Source organism: Miniopterus natalensis, chromosome 11 (assembly GCF_054644295.1).
Source record: "Miniopterus natalensis isolate mMinNat1 chromosome 11, mMinNat1.hap1, whole genome shotgun sequence".
Lineage (NCBI taxonomy): Eukaryota > Metazoa > Chordata > Mammalia > Chiroptera > Miniopteridae > Miniopterus > Miniopterus natalensis.
The window spans coordinates 32,462,995-32,480,259 of record NC_142091.1 but is presented as its reverse complement, the minus strand read 5'-3'; the positions used below and the strand labels follow the sequence as shown (position 1 = coordinate 32,480,259).

General features: G+C 39.9%; 1 protein-coding gene across 1 annotated transcript in view; it reads right to left on the bottom strand.

Moving 5' to 3' along the window:
* RAB30 (RAB30, member RAS oncogene family) overlaps positions 1-13,819 on the bottom strand; it is a 73,017-nt gene extending 59,198 nt beyond the window's left edge. The window contains exon 1 of the mRNA XM_016206857.2: positions 13,621-13,819. The gene's annotated coding sequence lies outside the window, so the exon portion shown is untranslated. The remainder of the gene's footprint in view (positions 1-13,620) is intronic.
* Between the last annotated feature and the right edge of the window lie 3,446 nt (positions 13,820-17,265).

Genomic DNA, 17,265 nt, shown 5'->3' with positions numbered 1-17,265 from the left:
TCCCCTACGGGGGACTGAGCCCGCAACCCGGGCATGTGCCCTGACCAGGAATCGAACCTCGATCTTCTGGATCATAGGTCGATGCTCAACTGCTGAGCCACGCCACCTGGGCTCTTCAGAACTTTTTCATTTATCAAAATTGAAACTATACCCATTAAACAACAACTTCCCAATTGCTCCCTCCACCCCAGCCTCTGGCAAACACCATTCTACTTTTTGTTTCTGTGAGTTTGACTACTCCAGGTACCTCAATAAGTGCAATTATACAATATTTGTCCAGTTATATCTGGCTTATTTCACTCAGCATAATGCCTTCAAGGTTCATCCCTGTTGTAGCATGTGTCAAAATTCCCTTCCTTTTCAAAACTGAATAACATTCCACTGTATGTACATTCCACATTTGCTTATCCATTCATCTGTTGATAGGCACTTGGGTTGCTTCCACCTTTTGGCCATTGTGAATAATGTTGCAGTGAACATGGGTGTACACGGGTGTATCTGTTTTATCTCCTCTACTTGAGTGTGAACACCTTAATAACAAAGACTGGGTCTCAGTCATCTCTATAGTTCTCAAGGGGCCTGACAGGTGACAGGCACTCAATAAATACCCATCAAGTAAATAAGACAGAATTCTGCTCCAAACATGAAGAAGGTAATCATCTTCCATACAAATTTGCAAAAGGGCAGAATCGCAACAGTAAAGCACAGACTTCACAGTAAGATAGTCCTGATTTCTGATCACGGATCTGCTTCTTACTGGTCATAGGATCTTCTGCATTTTACTTAAGCTGTCAGAGCTTCAACTTCCTTGTGTGGTTTTGCCAAAATTAATGCTATAACTTATGTAAAGCAGCACAGCTCTTGGCACATCATAAACTCAGAAACTGTTTGCCAATATTACTATAATAAAGTTACATAATAAAAGTCACTTATTGCACATACAAACATGCTATTTAGCATCCTGACCATGATAACTTTAAAAGCAAAGAGCATGAAGTATTCTGAGACCAAACAATTTATGGCAAGAAATGGTCAAAACAGATACTATCACAGCAGTAACAATGAATCCAGACTGGTATGAGGAATCTTGAGCTATACGGTTGCAATTCTAGTAGCTGGAAATGTTGTCACTTCAAAGGAACAAACCTAAATGTTATACTAAGGATCATCTCATTTAGCAAAGCAGCCTGTCCAAGATCTAATACATGTTTTTTAATCAAGATTACTTGAGGGTTTGGGGGGTTTTTTGTGGGTTTTGGTTTGTGGTTTTTTTTTGGTGCCTCAGCTAAATCTATTTAGAATTTAATCATTCATGTTTTAAAGCTTTTAGCAAAAAGATGAAAGAAAGAAATAGATCTTTATTACTATTTCAGACAGAAATATTTATTTCAATCTGTCTCAAAGGAAACTGAACTCCCCACCCTATTCCCAGTTCCTCTAGGACATGAATTCCTTTTGAGGTTACGATCTGAATTTTCCAGACCAGAAACATTCCTCCCAAAGTTAGCTCTTAGAAAGTAGAGTTTTTAAGCATTAGAAGAAAAAGCGTGTTCAAGTTTCTTTATGTCTGCCAAAACCATTAACATTTGACATGGCTAATTAAAATGGCTCTCTAAGACAAAAATCAGAAACTTGGTTGTGCAGTAGAGGAGAGGGACAGGAAGGAAAAGAAAAGATAACGGGAAGTTGCCTGAATGTTAATACTGGCCCAAATATGGTCCCAAGTGAACAATCCCTAACTTTCCTAGGACAACCATGACTTCATGTAAATTTAACACCATACTAACATGATTTGTTAAATGGAAAACTAAATGAGATTTTATATATGATTTTGCAATTAAATGAACTTGTAAATAAAGGAAAAAATTCTTTATCAGACCATGAATTCCAGTTTTGTATTCAGAAGAAATTCTGTCACCATACGCCATGTGTCAATTTTAATTTGGCTCCCAAGCAGTGGCTAAGAGCTGCTGGCTGCCTTGCCCGTCCAGAATGCTCACGTGTACTTCGCGGTCCACCAGGGGAAGGGCAACATGCTGAGACTTGACACACACGGCTCTATTTAATCCTCACAACAACCCTATGTTCTACATACTGGCATTTCCCCTCCCTCCTTTTTTACCTTTTTATTTTGAATTCATTTCAGATATACCAAAAAAGCAAAAAATTACTAGGAATTCATATATACCCCCACCCAGATTCCCTAAATGTTAATCTCTTCCACATTTGCTTTATCATTCTCTCTCTCTGTAAACAGATATTACATTACCACTAAGTACTTAGTATTTCCTTTAAAATAAGGGTATTCTCTAATATTTTCACAGTATGATTATCAAAATCAGAAAATTAATATAAATATGATACTATAATCTAATCTCAACCCTTATTCAAATTTCACCAATTCACCAAATAATTTCCTTTATGGCAAAAAAATTTTTTTCCTCTGGTCCAATCCAACCCAGGATCATGTGATATATTTGGTTTCTATGTGTCTTTAGTCTCCTTTAATCTAGAAATATACCTCAGTCTTTGTCTTTCATGAACTTGACATTTTTGAGAAATAGAGAATGTTTCCCAAAATTTGGATTTATCTAATATTTCCTTGTGATTAGATTCAGATTATGTATTTTTGGCAGGAATGCCACATAAGTGATACGTCCTCAGATGTTGATTCATCTCATCACTGAAATTAACTTTGATCATTTAGTAAAAATGGTGTCTGCCACCTTTCTCCACTGCAAAGTCATTCTCTCCCCCTTTGTAATTAATAAGTATCTTCTGAGGAGATACTTTAGACTAGGCTCCTCTATTATAGAGGAATCTGAGGAACAGAGAAGTTGTACACTGCCAGAGATCACACAGCTTAAAAATGCCAGAACACAAATTCACACTCCAGTCCGTAGGCTCCCATACCTGAGTTTCTTCTAAAGCATTCCATGCCTCCTAGACCAGTCACCAATGGCTAAAGCAGCCTTGTCTGATGCCCTCACCATGCATACTGGGGACACCATTGTGAGGACACCATGGTCCACAGAATCCTGGTACTTCTCTGGTCTTAAGTACTAACACTGTGTACCTGAAATCTGTATAATTCTAACTAATGTGACCCCAATAAATTTAATTTTTAAAAAAGAACTAACATAGTCCTAGCTACCCTGTCTCTAGAGCTGCTTTTAAAGTACAAGAAATCCTTAGGCCAGCACTTTATACCCAAGCCTCCCAACTCTCTGGGCAATGAACCTGGAAGAGCACTGGAAGAGGAAAAGTCAGCTGGTACTAAAAAACAGAAGAGGGAAATGTATATGCATCAAGACACCAGGCCAAACAATGGAAGCCTCATTCATCCCTACTCTAAGGCCATCTCACCACACCCTGACCCTTTGGCTGGCCATCTGAAATTTCTTTCTGAGCTGTCATTTCTTTCTAATTTTTTTGTTTTAACTTTATTTTATTTTTGGAATAGATATAACATTGGTAATATATTCATGTGGTTCAAAACCCAATGTGATATACCCATTAGAAGGGTTATAATAAAAAAGACAGATAATAACAAGTGTAGGCAAGGATGTAGAGAGATTGCTGGAGAGAACATAAAATAATGCAGCTGCTTTGGAAAACAATTTGGCAGTTCCTCAAAAGTTCATACGTAGAGTTCCCAGTTGGCCCAGCAATTGGACTCCTAGATACAGATGCAAAGTAAATAAGAACAAATGTCAACTTAAAAACTTGTATGCAAATGTTTATAGCAGCATTATTCATAATGGTCAAAAAGTGGAAACAACCCAAATGTCCATCAATTGATAAGTGAATAAATAAAATATGGTATATTCATACAATAAAATATTATTTGGTAATAAAACAAGAATGGAGCACTTATCTAAGCAACAACATGATGAACTTTGAAAAGATTATGCTAATGAAAGAAACCATTAATAAAATGTCCAGCATAGGCAAATCTATAGACAGAAAGGTCAGTGTTTGCCTGGGGGCTAGGGTTCTGGGGTGAGGAAGATGGTAAATGACTGCTACTGGGTACAGACTTTCTTTTTGGGATAATGAAAATGTTCTAAATTGAGTCTAGTTATGTTTGCACAACTGTGACAACATACTAAAAACCATTACATTGTATACTTTAAATAAGTGAACTGTGTGATGTGTGAATTATATCTCAATAAAGCTATTTTAAAAGTCAGCATTATCTAGAATAGTAATTCTTAAGAAATCTCACTGCAGACACACACACACACACACACACCTCACTCCTACTGCCCTATACCAGTAACCAGTTTGTTATTTTGCATCCTTCCAAGGATTCTTCATGCAAACTGAAATACATTTAGCCCCATTTCCTTCACAAAATATGCAATGTTCTACCACCTTCTTTCTTTCACTTAATATATCACTGGAGGCCTTTCCATATCAGTACCTGAAGAGTACCCTAATTCTTGTTTGTAGTTTAATAGTTTTCCCTTGTGTGAATGTATCTATTTATTTAACCGGTTTCCTACTGATGCACACTTAGGTTGTTTCCAATCATTTTTTATCACCAACAATGATGCAATGCTTTTAACTTGGTTTCATCAGATGACATTCTGCTCCTGGACTGCCAGGAAGCAGCGTGAGTAGCAGGAACAACTTTAGAGTTGGTCCAGAACTGGGTTTGCATCTGACCTCCTAACTAGCTATGTGACTCTGGAAAGACTGCCTGTATTTTCTGAGCCTTAATTTCCTCATTTACAAAGTGGGCAAAATCCCACCTACTTTATTAGGTTGCTTTTAGGGTTAAGTAAGATAAGACAGATACCCTGTGGCCAAATTTGAGACAATTTGTGTATCAAAAAGCATAAGGTTGGGGGGAAAAAGAAGGCAGAAGGTTGGTAATGGCTTCTAACACCCTGGGTGGATCAAAGAATCCAGAAGTCCAAGTGATACCAAAAAGAAGAAAAAGAAGAAGAGGGGAGCTGAAAGCTAATCAATGAGAAAAACACCAGTAGATTGACCTAGGCAAGGATTATCAATGAATGTTAAAACCACTGGATAAAAGTTGTTGAGGAACAGGATATCGAAACAATCACAGATCATGTGATTAATTACCAATACAAAAGGGTACTTTTATAATGCAGGGATCTGGCAATACCACCTCACCCAAATGATCAAACCTCACATCACCAGTGATTGCACAAACTCACCTTACGTGTCACCTAATATGATGCCAGGGGAGAGATGCAACATTCCTATGGGGAATTCTTAGCACAAATGTTTAACCTGAGTCTAATAGTGAGAGAAAAATCAGACAAATCCAACTTACAGTCCACAACAAGGCAACGGACTTGAAATCTTCAAAATTTCAATGTCATAAAAAACAAAAAAGGAAGGGGTACTATGATATGTTAAAGGAAACTAAAGAGACACAACTACCTTGTGTAATCCTTATTTACATCTTGGGTCCAAAAAAAAAAAGGTTATAACAACATTAGAACAGCTGGGAAAATCTGAAAATATTATTGTTTCAATGTAACAGTATTATGGTTACATAGGAGAATGTCCTTGTTCTTAAGAAATACATACTCCAATGCTTAGAGATAAAGTGGTGTGATGTCTGCAATTCAGTTTCAGGAGGTTTAGAGGGGAAAAAAAGTATGTATGGGTGTACATAAAGAAAGCAAATGAATCTATATGAAGGGTGCATGGGTGTTCACTGTAATATTTTTACAATTTTTCTATGTTTGAAAATTTTCAAAATAACTTGGGGAAAAAATCAAATAAAATATGTAAACCATCTGGCACCCAGTAGATGCTATGACAGTTCACATCAGGGCTTCAGTTAACTCAACAGATCTACAGAAAGCTCCTTCTCCCATGCCTGTAGGTAAAAAATGAAACATATTAAAGTAAAGGCCACTAGCCAGTCCTTCATGAAGTTTATACTTTTAATCAGAAAGCAAGGCAAAAAGAGGAAGCAGCTAGAGAAGCAGTATGGTTTTGGTTCCAGAAAATCTACCTTGGACCTACATCTGCAATTTTTTTTAAAGTTAGGTACTTTTAAAAAAACAACAAGTTAGTTAACCTCACTAAGAATTGTTTCCTCATTTATATGGAAAATTTGAGTTCAAATCTGTTGCCTAGGATTGAAAGACTAAGACAGCATATATAATACACCTGTGAAGCATCTTTTATTGAAGATGCTCTTTAAAAGGTACTAGTCTCCTAGGATAAAAGTGAGGGAGAAGCCCGGACGGTGTTGCTCAATGGTTGAGCATCAACCTATAAACCAGGAGGTCATGGTTCAATTCCAGTCAGGGCACATGCCCAGGTTTCCAGCTCCATCCCCAGCAGGGGGCGTGCAGGAGGCAGCCAATCAGAGACTCTTATCCTTGATGTTTCTATCTCTCTCTCCCTCTCCCTTCCTCTCTCTTAAATCAATAAAAAGAAAAAGAAACAAGAGGGGGAAAAGGAAAACTCCTGGATGGCTCCACCTTTGTTTCCCTATCAGAACACCCCACACAGGACCTTGCATTTAGCTTATGCTCACAAATACTGGTTAAAGAAGTAACGAGAGACATTATGAGACAGATGTATTTTGGGCTACAAATTCCATTAAAGGAAAGATTAATATGAGCTGGTCCAGTCAGAGACAGCAGCACCTTCACAACAGCACATATTTATATGCACATAAATTTGCCAAAATCTTTTACACACGTTATCTCATTTGAGCCTCACAATAATCCCCATTTCATAGATGAAGAAACTCCTGCTTGAAAAGATAAATTACCCACTTAGCTCACAATTCAAATTTGTGTTTGCTCCACTCAGCCACAAAAGAAAGGAAATAATTGGCTAAAAGAATGGAAATAATTCACAGCTCATGATCCTTACAGTCTCTTCCTCAGGATCTCTGCTGGGGCAGAGTAAGTCACTAATGGCCACTTCTGAACTTACACGTTTCTACAGAAAGATGCCAAAAATCTGCCCTACCATTGCTTCAATTGATATCCAGAAAAATGAACCACCTGCTTCAGATATTTAAAAAGTGAAGTGAAGCTTAAATTCCCCTTCCTAGCGTGGTTATGTGACTGAGGTGGAGAGGAAGTAAGCCGAAAAGGTTATTTTCATCTCAAGACTGACGGCATCCGCATTTTAGTGAAGTTAGCCATATCTCAAAAAAAAAAAATTTCCTGCAGAATTTTCTGGGGAAAACTCTTGGCTGTTTTATTCTTTCAGTTCACTTTTTAAACATCATCTCTGCTGCAGGCAGGGATAATGTATTTTACTTCTCTCTTCCAGAGGTTCCCATGCTACTTACATATCAACCTTTATTACAGACATCACAAAGACCAGCAGGAACTCTGCGATTCCATTTTTGTCCACTTTCTGTCTACTCATTCCTTAATAAGAGAGTTTAGCTCAAGTGGCTAATTAACTTGGCAAAGATGTGTAGAAATGGCACTGTCAAAGACTGTTGATAAGAATTTAATTATCAGGAGACAACTAGAGGGGAACTCTTCATGACATTTGACCAGTATTTCTACCCCTAGAAATGTATTCTACAGAAATATTCCTATATATTCATCACAAAAGGATGCACACACGAATGCTCACTGCAGCAGTGCCCAACAGCCATTAAAATGGGTAAGTCAGAGCAACATGCAAATATGTGGGGGAAATGCCCAAAATATATTAAGTTAAAGGAAGCCAGCAAAATAATATATATTATATTAATATCATTAGTATATGTGTGAGGGGAAAGGACAGAGGAATATACATCAAAATCTCAACAGTTGATTATCTTTGTTGGTTGGAATTAAGGGGAACCTTTCCTATGTAGTTCATTGTGTATTTCCGTAATAAATTTTAATTGATCTTATGTCTAGAATCAAAAAACAAGTTTAAGGTATATATTTATGTGCCCTTTCTCATTCTTTCTTCTTCACTTTGGAAACAGCTAGTTTGCAGCTCCACCTGCATTACTACCTCTGGTAATATCAAAGATAGAGTGCCAGCTGTAGAAGTCTGCATTCTTATAGACTAGACAAGATCGTGTTTAGAAAGGACATAAAGGTCACTTACAATATCCCCAACAAATGGCATTCCAGCACATAGGCTGATTAAATACTTGTAGTGACCAAGAAAATCACTACCTTCTGAAGCAGCCTGGAATGTCTTCTAGCTTTGCTGTAACATTCCTAAAGACAACATTCAGGGATGGCCACCGATCTAGACACCACGACCCACAACATGTCAGGCTATGTAGACATTCAAGAAAACTAACCGATTATCTAATAGGCAGCTCCCATTCAAATTTCCCCTATTGTCCCCAAAATGTCCTTTATAGCTTTTTTTTTTAAGTTCAGTATTCAACCAAGGGTTACATGTTGCAGTTGGTTGTCACAACTCTTTAGCCTCCTTTAGTCTAGATCAGTCACCCATACATTGTGTTTTATTTTGTTTTGTCTTTCATGACATTGACATTTTCAAAGACCACAGGCCAGCTGTTTTTCAGTATGTCCCACAATCTGGATTTGCCTGATTATTTCCTCATGATTAGATTTAGGTTAAACATTTCTGGCAAGAATTCTACAGCAATGATGTTGTGTATTTTACATTGCATCAGGTTTTCTAGTTACATTAAGGTATCTTTTATTCATCGTCACTGTGGGCACAAAGCAAGCATCAGTCAATAAATAAAATATTTAAAACAATAAATACATTTAATGTTAAAAACAGCTACCATGAGCACCAGCTATACCAGGCATAGTGCCAGACTTTTGAAATATATTAATTCATTTAACCCTCACAACAATCTTGGCAAAGAAACAAGGTTCAGAGAAGTTAAGTAACTTGTCCAAGGACACACATGTAGTGATAGAAAAACATGTATATGCATATATGAACTCTCTCTCTCTCTCTCTCTCTCTCTCTCTCACACACACACACGCATGCACACACACACACACGCACGCACACACACACACACACACATACTCTTTAATATATGATCTCAGGGGTTCATGGTCTCTCTGAGGATCCTCCAGGGACAAGTTAAGAACCCCTACCTTAGACTAACTTTGCAGAGGCCCATCCACTTTTTAAAGGTTGGATTCTTATGGAGAAAAAACTGAAGATAAATGATCTACGGTCCATATAAAATTCTTCCATACTTGGAAACGCTCTCATTTGGATATGGGTTAAATTTGCATCACAGAGAAGAACATAAGGCAATGGTTCCATAAATTATTATAATTTCAGTGTTTTTATTGTCTTCTTTTAAGTATTCTCCAACAAAGTGAGAAAATAAAGAAAATGTAAATAATTTTTATAAAGCTGAATATATTTTTAATTTTAAAATTATGCTCTTCCTACAACTTTTGATATTAAATGTCCTTTATGAGATAAAAGTGAAAAGGGACATTTTAAAAATATCTTTACTATAGAAAAGTAACCACTGTCAATAGCTTAGCCCCCCCCATTTTATCTTTTTTTTTTTTTTTTTAACTTTTACTTATCTATAAAATTCAACAGTCTAAGGCCCATTGGTTTAGGGAACTATACACAGGTAACATTATTTTTGAGAAACTAACAAATAAAGGAAGTGCAGATCAAAAGAAAACCAGATCTGCAATATTTCTGAATTTCCCCACACATCTACAAAACATCTCAAAGTCTTCAGGTCTCAGTAATAGAAGTTAATGGATGTGTTAAAAGCATTTCACTTTTGACATTTGCATTACTAATTGGCCTCTTCCAACATGTTGATATTTCCTGCTTTTGAATGGGCCCTTAGTGGCCTAGGTTAGTTCACTCAATCAACAAATACTCAGAGAGTCCCTAACTTATGCAGGGTACTCTATTAAGTGCCTGGGACACAGTCTGAAGAGTTCTTTCTTACCTTCTGTCTCAGGTCAAAGGTCACCAGCCACTTTGTGGATACTATCCCTTCCCCCAGGAAAGAAGAATGGAAGCCTCTCTCTGGGATGTGCTCTCCTACCAAAGCCCTCATACCTCTCTGTATGTGATTATTTACCTTTCTCCCTCACCTGAGCAAACTCTTCCAAAGCAAACACTATCTTATGCAATGGTATCTTCCTAGCACAGTGCACACAGGCCTGGTGATCAGTATAAATTGTGGAATACATATATTTTACGAACGAGGAAACTAAAGGTCAGAAAAAGAATATGGCATGTCCCACATCATACAGCTAATAAAGAGGTAGTGCCTGGTCTTCGAAAGAGCTCTCACCAGAGCTCTCTTCTGTTCCACTGTGCTGCATCATACGTGCAGACAGGGTGAGAGAAAGATCTTAGATGTATTCCTGGAACTTCTAACTCAATGTATCCGAAAGTCACTCCTTGAAAAAAGCAAACAAAAATCTGGCCCCCGCCAGTGTTCTCGTTCTCTGTAAAGGGCATACCCAGTGGCTCAAGAAAGAACTCAAGTCACCGTGACTCTTCTCCTTATTCCCCCATCCAATCAATCTACAATTTTATCAATTATAATCTTCAAACTTTGTGTCTCTCTAATCTCTTCCCTTCTCTCCAAGCCCTCTGCCACCACCTTAGATCCAAGCCACCATCACTTATGCAGACGACAAAAATGACTTACTGCTTGGTCTTCACACATTCAGTTTGGTCAGTTCTCTCCAATCTCTTCTCCACTTAACAGTCACAATGATGTTTTTAATATCTTTCTACATATGTAGTTGAACCTCCCATTGCCATCCTAAAGTATTTGCACTCACTCAAGTCTCTTGAAATGTCACCTTCTACAGGAGACTTTCCCTACCTCCTCCGGACAAGGGGAGAGCACCATTTAGGCACTCCTATTCCACCTTGTAATACATCCCCCTTTGTCAATAACATTCATCACGCTCCCAATAACTTGCCCAATGATTGTCTCCCCTGTTAGAATATAAACTCCATGAGGGCAAAAGAAGCTTCTCTTTTCACCGATGCATCCACAGTTCTTAGAACAAGCAGCTGCTCAATTACTATCTGTTGTTAGAATGATAGGCTGGGGCCAGGCTGCAGCAAGCTATGACATGAGGACAGGTAAACCAAGGGGCAAAGATCATTATCCATTTGCAAATATGTAAACGGAGACAGAAAGAATGCATAGTTATTCAAGGTCACAGAGATAGCATTTCTCCTCCTTAAAACACTAAAAAGTGTGGTTGGGAGAGGGAGCATCTTAGAAGAATATTAGAAATGAGAAGGTAGTGATAGAGAGGTCTAGGATGACAGTTTCTGAATTTGCTTGTCACACTAGTTGCCTCTAGACAGACATTAGACTTTCCATGCCTAGAGAAGCACTAATGTTAAACAAACGAATATAACTACCACCACACAAACTTCTTTCATTCAGAATGGAGAAAAAACCACAGGAGAGAGAGATGTTTTTGCTCAAGGTGCCCTCCCCCCCACCGAAAGGCAGTTTGCCACCTGGATAGTGCTCTTCAGCAATCAACAGAGGAGGGAGGGGGCCTTCCCATTACTTACTGGAGCAGGAATAAGAGAAAAAACGTATTAAATGAGGCAAAAGCCATTTGAAATCTACTTATTCTTTGGAATCATGAGAACATTCCACGTAAAGCATTTTAAAACCTTGCTAACCCACTGGCAGTTCTTAATACAGGTAGCAATACAGCTGGCATGCGCTCTACTGCAACATTTCATTGTTCACATGGTGCCCAGGGCCAAGTTATGTCTGTCACAGAAGCCACAAACCAGGCCAAGGGGTCAGGCTCATTGTTGTTCATTCTGCCAAGAAAAGGAAAAGACAAAGCCTCCTCAAAGAGAACTCTGTGGAATAAATATTCACAATGTCTCCATGCAGCCTGGAGTTTCTGGGGGAGGTAAAGAAGGGATGGGGAGGGTAATCAGAGATTGGAAAGAGACTTAAAGAAATAGATGTGATATACTGGTGATAAGGGAGATTCTGAAACACAGAGGAAAAATGAGAATTGCAAATGGAGAAACAGGAAAAGAAACTGAAAGAACTTCAAGAGAGGTAGAAGGGTAGGGAAAAGAAGGTTGGGGAGAAAAGGGTAAGGTGCCCCCAAAAAGCAGACAGTAAGCAACAGAGAGACAGAGAAAGAGGCAAAGCCAGGCAGTCCATCTTCTCCCAAATCCAAAAGCTGCTCATTGCATTCCAATAAATCACTCTACTACAAAGCCCATACAATGGATTGTCTTTTGCATTCAGTAACAAGCAGCATGAAACGAAGCATCACCCAGCTGTAACTTTGGAGATCTAAGGGTCTGAATTAAAAATGAACAAAATCTATTCAGCAGCAGAAGACAAACAGTAAAAGACTTCCCCGCAATGCCTGACTTGACTATAAAAAAAAATTTGGCATTTTAGAGTTAAGCATAAAGTACTGGCATTTCTCCTTCTTTTGACATTCTAAGCCGGGGGTGTGGTTGACCCCACATCCATTCATTTCCAAGGTTGTAGATCTCTCAGCTAAGATTGGCCCCATCTGTTCTTGAGTCAGCCAGTTGTTTATCTCCAAGTAACATATTTATTGCACCAATCATCCTAATAACTTACAAGAGAGCCAATATCACACGAGTCAGAATGCCTTCTGCTAAATGTGTCAGTTCCTTTGAGAAGAAAAACCAAAAAAAAACCAAAAAAAACAAAACCCACTACTAGGCTCCTTGGTTTCCTTGGCCAGGATCCCTCGTTCATGGGTACCTCTCAGTAATGGCAAATGAAGGTTAACAGTGCCGCTAACTTTCCCTCCCCTGACGCGGTACAATGGACCCAGGCTTCCTTAATGATCCCTTCTCCAGACCGTTATCTGTGCCCGGTGACTGTGCCTCGGGAAACGGCGGCTCATTTCGGTACCACCGCCAGGGGCGAGGAGCCTATTGCAATGTAATCTAAAACACTCGCACAAGCGCAAATCCGTCAGCCCCGCTCCCAAACAATCCTGACATCCTGCAGTCGGGCAAAGAACACTTCCCAGAAACGCTGCTTCCGGCAGCCGACGAGCAGCTTCTTCCCCGAGACACGTGAAATGTCCCTGACGGGCACGGAGCGGTGGCACGTTAAAGGACACTGTCACCTCAACCCGCGGAAAAGGCGAGGCGAACGGCGCAGGCACGCGTACAAAACAGAGCCCGCAAAACTTAGCCTCCTCGGAAGAAGCGAGCTCGCGTTAAACGCGAAGCGCGCGTGCTCGCCAAGCCGCCCAGAAAGGTTCTAAAGTAGCGCGACCGCGCGAAATCCCTGTCTCCGCGTCGCCCCACGCGTCGCCCCTTCCTGCTCGAACCTCGGCATTCGGGCCGGTCGTGACGGGGCTGCAGTCCCCCACCTCTGCCTCCTTCTGACTCTCCGAGAGCGCTTCCCGGCGCCTCCCCCAGCCCAGCCCCCTCGCTCGGCTTCAGGAAGGCTGAGGGGAGTTGCGACTGGAGCATTGGCAGGAATCGGTCCTCCCGCGGGGGAAGGTTGCTGGAGTTGTTCTTTGCAGTGACCCAAATTGCACAGAGCTCTTCGCTTAGCAGAGCTTGCGAGCACCTCCCAACCCTCCCGCCCCCCATCTTCCCAAAAGAAAGCCTTGAAAATTAAGCGGGAGGAGTAACTTGGGAGAACCATTGGAATAAAACACTTCAACTCACCTGGTTTGGGATAGTTCTCCCCACCCCAGGCATAAACAGAAATGATGTGCGAATGAGTCACGCACGCCACGTGAGGTGGTGCGATGTCTTAAGTCCAAGGGCTGGAGTCAGTCCCTGCCCTGATGCCGCTGCTACTCTTAGCTCAGCTGGAGCGAGCGGCAATCACAAGCCCAGCAGCAGGGGGGTGGATAGACCGTGGCACAATGAATGCAGTGGGGTTTTTGCAATGACATCATCCCTCTGTCCAAAAGGCCCCAATAGCCATGCTCAGGCGCGCTGCATTCTGGGAATTGTAGTCTTCTTTACAGCCTGGCCGGGACCCCGAGGCTACAGCTGGAACTACAATACCCAAAATGCGCCGGGGTCGGACGCGCCCCGAGCGAGCGCAGGGAGCGAGGGAAGCTCGGCCGCCATGTTAGGAGTGCTGGGAAGATTCTGCGGAGCTCGCTGAGGTTTTAGGAAGCTCGGGAGCCGAGTGGCAGTGTCGTGGGGACGGTGAGGTGTAGGAGATCTGGGGCTGGGACCTGGGAACCGGGGAGAGGGCGGGTTGGAGCCTTCACCTGGGGACAGATGTAGGGCGGGTCTGGCTGGAGGCGGCATCCAGAGGTCGAGTGGGCCTCATCCTCGCCGCGGTGCTGCGGGGGTTGCATAGGCCCCCTAAACCTCTTGTTTCATTTTCTAAGTAAGATCCTGAGGGAGTCAGTTCAATTCTGGATTCGCAGCATCATTTAGACCCTTTAACAGGACAGTCGGGGTGGTTAATATCTTTGTTGGGGTGCGGGGACCCCAGGCGGCGACCTTCTCTCCTGTGGTCGGAAAAAGCTTCCACCCACAGAATTGGGCTGTTGCCCTGCACATTTATTTTTAACTCCTTCGTTTATTTTCCATCCTTCCTTACACCCCTTCTGAAGGTTTCGAACCCTCGTTGGTTTTTCATACAGACTGATTTGCAAAAGGGTCTAAAGAAATCGATGTTGGAAGGCAGGACAAGCTGCGAAGGGACGGGCTGGGCTTTGGCACCACAATTCAGAAAATATAGGGAGAGGCCTAAAGGCGAAACCGACCAGGGTTAAAATGACATGTTCATACCTGCCAGCAGAAGCAGGGAGATGTTGGAGGGGGGATATTCTTTAAGGCTGGCGATCGGTTCCCCGAGTAGCACGGGTTCTTGGGTAAACCTGGAGTATACGCTAAAATACTGCGGAGATGGGATATTCATAAGCATGGATCACCAACTTACTTAAATTTGCAGTACTCCTTATTTACAACTACTTTAACAATTAATTTTTTTTTTATCTAAATAACTGAAACCAAAGTCACTGGTCTAAGTTATATCTTCTAGTATCTCAAATGAACTGTGCTATCAATCGTGTTACTAAAACAATGCTCTGTGTTTATTTTTCAGAGTCTGTCTACACTATGGAAAGATGGGAACTTTCTTTTCCTCCTGAGGGTGTCTGAAGGGTTAAAAATGCTGATGTGCTTTGTGCTGTTTTTCTTCCTCCCTTTTGCACCTTACTCTGAAAACAAAATTAACTAGTTATTTGGGGTCAGCAAGGTATGCACTTCACCTGTTAGGAGTTAATAAAACTGTAGCTGATAAACAAATTATCTTATGGAAGAAAGGCTAGGCACAATTATTACAAACGATAAACATGGTAGAAATAGTCTCTTAAATGTATACAAATGTTAATTACAAAAACAGTTTTATGAAGAGTGATTTTATATGTCACGTTTCTGGGAACAAGTCACAAGATGAATGGCTTTGTTTTATTTTTAAACAAAGGTAATATGTATTGGTTTCATTTATCCGTGACTGTAACAATGGACAGGGCTCAAGCAAATAATTCTGTTACTCAATATTTTTGCAAGTAATGGTGGTAAGTATAGGAAAAGGAATAGTGTTTACTACTTCTGACCTTCAGTATAACTCTAGAAGTGTTTTAAGCTTAATTGACATGAAATAGACTAGACAGGTTTACATTTAGGCTTAGTTTCAAACTTTTAAATTACTTTTAGGGTTTGGTTATTTAGGATGTTTTTGTGTCTTATACAGAAGCATAGTGAATTTTGTTCATTTTATGTTTCTTTATATAAGCAATGACAATCTCAATTTGAGTTACTATGGAAGACAAATTTGAACGGGGAAGGAACGCCAACAGATTTCTTGGAAACCTTGTGTGTGAGAAGTGAGACCGATGTAATGCACTGATTTCTATAATTTGTCATGTGTTTGGGTAGTTTGAAGTTTTTCCAACCTTATATCCAATGGACATCTAACTATAAAGAAATGAAACAGATCTAGCTAATGTCAACAAAAAGACTCCATGGGTTATCCCTTACCTCCTGGGGGGAAAAAATCTATACTGTGTTTTTAGAAATTTTATTTTCAAAACTAATAGTTGAGTTGATGATGTCCGCTTCTAAAACATAACCTCAGTATCCCAGAGAAGACACTGGGTTTGGAAAACTTGAAGAGTAGAATTAGGAATGCCTTAAGTAGATACAGAAACCTACTTTTTTTCCATCTCTCTAAAGAAAATTAGGGAGGATAAATGATGATGGGGAAAAATTTTAAAAGAAAATTAGGACATTGATTTTTATTATAATTATAGGTAGCTCGTAAAGAGTATTGTATTGAATCAGTTGCTGTTAGAGCAAGGGTTTTTTTCAACAGGGTTAAGTGTCAGGATCACCTATAGAACTCTAAAAATACATAGTTATTGCCAACCTACCTCAGCAAAATTCTCCAGGGTTAAAACCAGCTATTTTGTATTTTTAAAACTATAGGTGACTGTACAGTGGTGGGGTAGAGTAGTCCTTCACATCCATATTTGTTTTTAGTGGTTTGTTACACTGGTAATAAGTTTTGAGAGATTTTAGATTTATTACTAATTATACCCATAAATGAAAATGTGTAAATGAGGAAATCACCTAGGGATCAATTTATACTTGGTAGTTGGGGAGGGAGGGAAAAGAAGATCAGTTTTAGCCTTGAGAATACCAAAATATCTTGACTTGCCTGGATATTTCTTAGAGTAAGGGTTTAGTCTAATGCTAAGGAAGTGGTAACACTTAATCTGGTAAGAGGTTAGTGCTACCACAGAATTATGGTAAAGCTATACAGATATTTAAAAGAAACAAGTCTGTAGACAGAGGCAACCAGATACTAGAACTTTCTGAAAATAATTTTTTTAATAACTCCTTTCCCTAAATCCTAAGTTTTAAAAATTATTGATGTTATCTTAGTATTCTTGATATTTGGGTACATGATATGTAATATAGTATCTTTTTGAGCTCCAAATTTGACTCACTAAATTTGGGGTTTTTACATTCAAAATCCTATAGCATTCTTTACCCATATCTGCTAAAGAGTAAAGACAAGATTTGAGAGAACAAGCATTTAAAATTTTTAGAGCAGCCCCAAGATTTAGACACTTAAGGGGTCTCTCTTTGGAGGAGGGTGGTCCTTTTGGAGATGGTAAATGAAGACTGACTAGTGCTTTGGAGAATAAAATCGGTAACCTGGGTTTCTACTTCAGTTTGAAATGTACCTTGAATGCCTTGTACAGTTTCACAGGAATTAGTAGTATTCTAAGCCTCAGTGATGTAGCCTCTGAGTGTGGGAGAGGATTAAACACTGAT